This window comes from Haliotis asinina, unplaced genomic scaffold (genome assembly GCF_037392515.1).
Source record: "Haliotis asinina isolate JCU_RB_2024 unplaced genomic scaffold, JCU_Hal_asi_v2 scaffold_17, whole genome shotgun sequence".
Lineage (NCBI taxonomy): Eukaryota > Metazoa > Mollusca > Gastropoda > Lepetellida > Haliotidae > Haliotis > Haliotis asinina.
The window spans coordinates 1339227-1346259 of NW_027133889.1; the positions used below are offsets into that span (position 1 = coordinate 1339227).

General features: G+C 42.3%; 1 pseudogene; it reads left to right on the forward strand.

Moving 5' to 3' along the window:
* The first annotated feature begins 255 nt into the window (after nt 1-255).
* On the forward strand, nt 256-6171 carry LOC137269821 (uncharacterized; annotated as a pseudogene).
* Nucleotides 6172-7033: the final 862 nt, after the last annotated feature.

The following is a 7033-nucleotide window of genomic DNA, read 5'->3' on the forward strand; positions in this document are numbered from 1 at the left end:
ATTCTGAACTTCACTGCTATGAGACACTCCTGTTCGTGGATTGTTCAAACCTAGACCTGATCTCGGGGGCATGGCTCCGGAATCTTCTAACACATGCACGAGAGGATTTCAGACAAAACAGAAATCTTTATGAAGTATATTTGAAGGCAGAGCAACTGGCATTCAGTCATCTTACAACATACTAGTAAAGACATTTTGAATGATGAAAATATACCGTTTATTTTCAGAACTGCGCTGGTATGATTACAGAACACCAAGCAGAGAAATGGCGACAGCAATAAAGCTACCCCAGTGTGGTGTCTGTCGTACCTCCTTCAAATATGGTGACCCCGACCCCCGCCTTATGCCCTGTCTCCATTCAGTTTGCCAAGAATGCCTAAATAATGGCACCTCTAACACACTGACATGCGACATCTGTCAGGAAACATTTGACAAAGAACACACTTATTTTCCTGCCGATGTCGTTGCCATCAGAAACATCTTCCTCCAAACTGCTGAGTATGATGGCTCCGCCGTGCTGTGCACCAACAAAGATGACGGTAACCAGGCCATGTCCTGGTGTGGTGAATGTGAAGCCCTCTTGTGTGAGCACTGCCAGGCAGGTCATGAGGACATTAAGATAACTAGATCTCACGCTGTCGTCCCACTGGAAAACCTAAAGGCATCAGATGGAGTACCTACTCCTAAGACGGTCTACTGCACAGAACATGATCACCCTCTGCAGCAGTATGATGAAACGTGTGAACAGCGAATATGTTTCAAATGTAGGGAGAACCATATCAACATCTGAAAGAGACGGTATTGGATGAAAAAAAGAAAGCCCTAGCGAAAAAGATGGAGGCCATCAGTGCCATCAGGGAAAAGATACATGAAGTTGTCAGATTGGCAGAGATGAAAAAAGAGGAAGGGAAAGATTTCTTGAAGCATACATTTTCCGATCTGAGAAATGCTTTAAACCAGCGAGAAAGAGAACTTTCGCTTGAACTGGATCAAAGCTTCAAAGTTGTGTATGATGTAAATAACTTCCGGCTTTGCGAGTTGGGAAAGAAGGAAGCCAAATGTGACACAGCCCTTGACTACTGTCAGAAGTTTGCTGACATGTCCAGTGCTGATGCACTCCTAAGTGTAAGGAAGACGGTACTTTCCAGAACCAGTGGATGCATCGCTGCCACTCTTCCCGAAGTGAGTAAAGCAGAAGCTTCAATTACTCTATCAAGAAAGGACTTTACTGACCTTAGGCAATCGATTTCTTCTTTCGGAGAGCACTACGTACCCACTGAATCTCTCGCAGAAAGTCAGCATGACCCAGGTAGGAACTGATATTTCTTTGATGCTGAAAGAATACACTGATGTCTATACTAAAGCATTTTACAATCCGTGTGCATCTGTACATGAAGGTGTGCTGATATTGTTGTATATTATGTGTATATAATACACACTTAAGCAATATGAATGTACATGTCGAGGAGTATGAGCCATCCTGTTTCTGCCAGCTACTATTTTGTTATTGCAGAGGGATGTACTATTAGTGCTCTGAAAAGGAAAATAAATCAACTCGAGGCAGATACCATGTCACTCCAGAAGGTAATGTGTTTTTCTTTAAAAGTAATTAAGAAACGTTTGACACAATTTGTATCTATTCACCATTGTTAACCTCGACCAGTCCATCTCAAATCCTAATTACCTCTGAGTAAACGTAACGATATAATCACTAATCGTCTTGCCTTTATGTCTATGCCATTTACGGGATTGTTTTTATATCACTTTACCTATGACTCAAGAGCATTCATGTGTCTGTTGTGGTATATGAATGTGCTGCATCTCATTTTCTCACTCAGGATTTAAAGAATCGCGATCAACAGATCAAACAGCTGACGTCAACAATGGAATCTTTAGGTAAGCCTGACTTCAACTGTGCAAACATAGATTTCAAAAATACAATAGATTATGATACATTTTGGACTGTCCGTATTTTGGCTGTGATTGTCCTATGAATTCATACTCCTTCATGATAAAATAATAAAGTTGTCTCACTGCCGTTGTAGAACGTTCTGCCCTGTTGTGAAACGCATCTGAAGTACTTTCACTTTTTTACACCGTGAGCAAAAAAAAAAGATACATTTCCGTGACTTTGGCACCTAAGACAGTGCATGATGTAAGCTTATGGTATGCTATGGTAAAACATCCTAAGCTCCAGTAGCAATGTGGTAAATGGTTGCGACCAACTCCATTTTCCTCCCACTGTCTTCGATTGAACACGACGTTGTCACACAAGTTGGCTCACCACGTAACAGTAATGCCTTAATAACTTTATTCCACTCAACAACAGTACCTTAGTACGAGGGGATGTCAAGACAAGACGAGACAAGTCAAGACACTTGTTCCATCTTTTCCGCCAGTCGCTGATGCCATTTCTGTAGAAGGCGCCATTTTGGTCCTCAAACCTAGCCTCAGTAGCAGCAATAAGCTCATTATCATCCTGAAATCTATGACCACGCAAGTGTTTCTTGAGATTTGGGAACAGTTGGTAATCACTTGGTGCCAGGTCTGGAGAGTAGGGGGATGCAGCAAGATTTCGTACCCTCATTCCTGGACAGCAGCGGCTGCAACACACACACACACACACACACACACACACACACACACACACACACACACACACACACACACACACACACACACACACACACACACACACACACACACACACACACATAAATATACACACATACATATACATAGATATACACACACACATATATATATCATATATATATGACAATCTGTGTGTGTATATATATACCAACTGTGTGTATGTGTGTATACACACACACACATAAGGGAGACAACTCTTGAAGGCTTAGAAGGCAGCTCATTTGGTCAAGAGGTATCTCCCTTGTCTGAGCAGACGGCTTCCTGTGTTGACATGGCAGAATTTACAGCAAGAGAGAAAAAAGAAAGCTCATTCTAGATGATTTTGAAAGGGGTGAGAGTGATGCTAAAGTGTTAGCTTGTAGACATGGTATTCCTCTGTCTACAGTATACAGAACTTTTAAGAATATTCAAACAGGAACCGGGATAGAGCACAAAGCAGGGGCAGGTCGGCCTAGGAAATTCAGTGTTGTGGATCGCCGAAGACTTGGGCAGATTGTGAGTAGGGGCAAGTTGAAAAGTGTTGAGAACATCAGAAATGAAATGATTAGCAGAGGAAGTCCTCAGGTATGCAATGAAACAGTTAGGCAGGAATTACAGAGACTTAATTGGGTGAAAAAACGTGGGATTCCCTCGCCGTTGATGAAAGATGCACAAAAGGAAAAACGTTTAAACTGGTGTCGGGCTCATGAAAATCAAGATTGGGATAATGTTTTCTTTTCGGATGAAAGTTCTGTTTGGCTTTTCCCTAATTGTGTGAAAATTTGGACCAAAGATACTGTCAAACCTATCTACCAGCGACCAAAACGTAGCCCGAAGTTTCACATGTGGGGTGGCATATCGGCTCGCGGAGTGACGCCATTTTGTGTTTTCACGGCAAACTTGACAAAAGAAAGATACGTTGACATTCTAAATGGTCACCTTCTTCCGACAGCACAAACATTGTATGAAGATGATTGGATTTTCCAGCATGATAATGACCCAAAACACACTGCGCGCTACACAAAACAGTGGTTGTCGGGCGAAAATGTTCAAGTTTTAGACTGGCCCAGTTACAGCCCAGACCTAAACCCAATTGAGAATGTGTGGGGAGTCATGAAGGACAGAATAAACCAAAAGGGACTGAGAAATATTGAAGATATGAAGGCCGAGGTGGTCCAATATTGGGATACCCTGTCACACGATTACCTACAAACTTTGATGGGTAGTGTGCCTAGGCGTATTCCGGCATGCATTGCTGAGCGAGGAGGTCTAACAAAGCACTAAAACAAGACTGAGACTGTAAAAGGATGATGTTTTAACATGTTTATGTAAGTAAAACGCCAGAAGTTAATAAACGTAATGAGTTACATGACGCAACATGATTCTCAATAATTTCTGGGAATACTATATATACACACATACACACAGTTGGTATATATATACATACACACACACACACATAGATTGTCATATATATAGATGACTACCGTATGTATCTTTTCCCTGATGGCACTGATGGTCTGCATATATATAAACACCGGTATGTTGTCTTGCAGTTCACGTGTCCGATGGTGCTGTCCACTACCTTCCCATGTCAGACGTCTCCTTTCCTGTGCCACTTCTTTGTAAGTAAAGTAATGTCCATGCTTGTCTGGTGGTATCAGTAAAGTGGCAAATGTGAGAGTGAAAAGGTAAAGAGTCCCGATTGCATGGATTATCCTCGTGTGTCATAATAACGGTCGCAATAGCTTGTTTTGTCAGCTCAAAAATGATTAGATACATTTACACATTTGCGTCACATTGTTAACTCCTAGCTTTGTAGTGAGCGCTTGAACAAGATTTCACACACAAAACAAACTATATCTAGCTGTTGTGAATTTTCAGTTACATCACAGTGTTTCTGTCACCGTTGAGTGAGTGAGTGAGTGAGTGAGTGAGTGAGTGAGTTACTTATAATGTATCGATATTATTTTGATCAACTATTGCACCCTTGAAAACTATGTGTGATACGTATAAAGAGCCATGCATTTAAGAACCACGCATAGCCTTTCAAGAATATAAAGAAGTCATATTTCCCAGGTGAGTGAGTGAGTAGGTTCCTAGTTGAGTGGGATGGGGTTGGACGAGACGGGTCAGGATGACGTGAGCGAGTGTGTCAGATATTGTATTGATCGATATTATACTGATTGACTACTACTTCTTTGTAACAGGTCATGATATTTTGGATTACCTTCTGTAGTCTAGTACTTTTCTTCGGTTTAGTCCCATGCAGAAATCGAACCCAAAGTCTAAGCGCCTGATAGCCAGCACCCACATGCACTCAACGCACTCAACGCACTCAGCCACCACCTTTTCCCACAAAAGTGGAAGTCGGACGACTGGTAGCCTAGATCACCTACTCACTTTGTGTAACTTGACCATGGCTGAAAGCACAATGGATGGACAATGGATACACACTGTCAATAATAAAGTTGTCATGTGTAACGTGTATTATATTTGGGTTTACTCTTTTCTCATTAAAGTGCATATTATAGTAGTTTTGTCAGGTTGTGTCTGGGAGTCTGATCCAGATAATAATTAAGGTTTGGTCAGGCAAGCATTTATATTACAAGAGCTAGTATACAAAGTATGTCTGCGTGTCGTAGGTACGCCACTGAAGTATGACAAAGACAGTCTGAACGAAGTCCACATCAACACAGAAGGAGACCTGGTCAACGGGAAGTCACACACAAGACCTGCAGTGGAGGGGCGACTAAAGAAGTACATCGGCACATGTAGTACTGTCCCCCTCCCACGGTATGGCTGTCCCCAGTAATGGGAGCTGGAGAACAGGGTTAGCCTGGTCAACCCACTTTCCGGGAAATGGCTCATCCTGGAGGTTGGAGTATGTAGGGAGGAGGACAGGGACGTGAGTCATTGTATTGGTGCACGTCCTCACTCCTACTGTCTGATCGTCGCCCACTGTACTGTACACGACGGGATATGCAGGAGGATATGGAAGGAGGGGAAGTGTGTGCTGCATCTGCCTGACACGCTCCCAAAAACAGCAGGGGTACCACACACACTACATTACGGTGTTGTCTATGATGACGCCAGGAAGAAGATTGTCTTCATTGATGTTAAGGAGAAGAAAGTCATATCGAGTTTAGGCAATGTAGACTCTAGTGAACCACTGTGGCCGATGTTCGGGGTGTATAACCCACATTACTTCACTGTCAGCATGAGAATTGCAGCTGGCAGCGACATCAACATGACAGAGGAGACGAAAGCAACAATTGTCAAGGCACTTTCATGATGACATGGTGTGAACACGATGTCCGGGTAATCTACTCACTTACAGAAACAGTTAAAAAAAGCGGTATGAGTTATATGACTGCATATATACAGTAACATAATAAATTCTACTGACCCCAATTCTCACCAGTAACTGAAGAAGTGAAAATGAAACCTCTATTTCCAAGACACCGGCTGTCATCTGACGATCACACACACCATTTCAATACACAAGAATGAAATGACTGAATCATTCGTAAAATTACACGGATTAACAGGTTTGACCAATACATAGTGAACATGGTTTTATTGGCTTTGATTTACTTCACACATTTAATTCGAGAACGTGGAAACACCACTTGTCCTGAATACACAAGTTATGTGTGTGTGTGTGACATAAATACATACTCTGACATAAGCATACATCTATGAATACACATGTAAACATATAACTGCGCGGACTGACATATTTATGCTGGTTTCCAGATCGAAGTTAAAGTTTAAGTTCTGTAAAACCGGAACTCATGTTTAAAGGTGATCTCCGCTCTTACATTTGATACAGATACATATATAGAAAATGTATGGATATCAGTCTTTAGCATACATCATGTGTTAGAGTATGTTCTCACACCTCCGTATGGTTAATAAAGGCCAGGGTGCACAGGTCCATGTGAGAAGGACAACAACAGGTAGATAACAAGGGTGGACCAGTCATAGGGAGGCCAGTACTTAATGGGTTTTGCTGACCGGTGTTAGCATCGGACAAGTGGAAGACAGGAGCAAATATGCACTAGCTGAAACCCGACACAAGGAAGTCAGCTGGCTCACCTTGTGTCTGTTTGCTGTCCAACACCGCAATATTCCACAATATTACTGCTGACAGTAAATAACAGCGTTTGGTCCAAACAGTCCAGTGATCCTCATCATGAAGGGGATCGGTGCAGTTGGAATAGGATCACATGTGTCAACCCAGTCAGTGAACCTGACCACTGAATCCCGCTAGACGTCTGTTGCGACAAAAATGGATTGCTAAAGACCAATTGTAACCCGGATCTTCAAGGGTCAGGTGTTAAGTACTCAATACACTCCAGTGAGAAGCATTGTTTTAAAGATCTCTGTATATTGA